Below are 901 nucleotides of genomic sequence, written 5' to 3'. Positions count from 1 at the left end.
CATCCCCAGAGCATGCACTGAATAAATCCTGTTGTGAAAGTCTGTCGTGGGGCGTGCAGTGTCTCGCTGGGGGATCTGGAAGCCGGGGGCCTGCTTATTATATCTGTAAAATGCTCTTGATCGTGTGCTTAGGTAGAATTGCTAAAAGACAGTGTGGCTCCTGGGGGTGCTGAAGGGGTGTTTTGCTTTCCAAAAACATCGGGGTACCGGTTTTTGCAAGGTTGCAACTTCATGTTTTTAGGGCTGTGTAAAAGCAGCAGAAGGAGGAGATTGAGAATGACGTAGGGAGTATTCCCCGAGCGCCCAGCAGAGTGCAAAGCAAAAATGTGTCCCCACCAGGAATTTTTGGGCACGGAAAGCAAGAGGAAGAGAGCTCCAAAAGAGATCGAAACTGGGGCTGGAGCGCTTCTGGTTCCCTGATTTGAGAGGTCCAGCAGCCAGCCCCTTCCCGCCCCCAAACACACGCTTTTTCATCTTTGCAGCAAAGAAAGAAGTTAAATGCAAGTGCGTGTCCCCAGATCCTGTGCTTCTGCAGCATTTTCAGTGCAGAACATCACCCAGCTGCGAGCAGCACGCGGGGAAAGGCCCTCGGGAGGCGTAAACTCGCGGCACGGGAGCGATGCTGGGATCAGACCTTTGCTTTTTGCTTTTCCCCATCCTTCCACCCCTGCTTTGCCTGGCGAGGCTGCCCAGCGGCTCTGCATTTCCCTTCTCCCTGAAATCTGCTGCAGGAGCCCAGCAGCACCAGCTCTCCTGCAGGAAACCAGCTGCCTGCGGGGTTTTTTTAGGTCACGGTCACGGCTAGCCCTGCTAAATGGTGACCGGCAGATGGCAGTGGGAGAGACACCGCAGAGAACTGGGCAGCTCTGAACTCGCTACGCAGAACCCTACAGAGAGTTTC

This window comes from Platalea leucorodia (assembly GCF_965183815.1).
Source record: "Platalea leucorodia genome assembly, chromosome: 19".
In the NCBI taxonomy this organism is placed as follows: Eukaryota; Metazoa; Chordata; class Aves; order Pelecaniformes; family Threskiornithidae; genus Platalea; species Platalea leucorodia.
The sequence above is the reverse complement of the archived record's forward strand: the minus strand, read 5'-3'. Positions refer to the sequence as shown.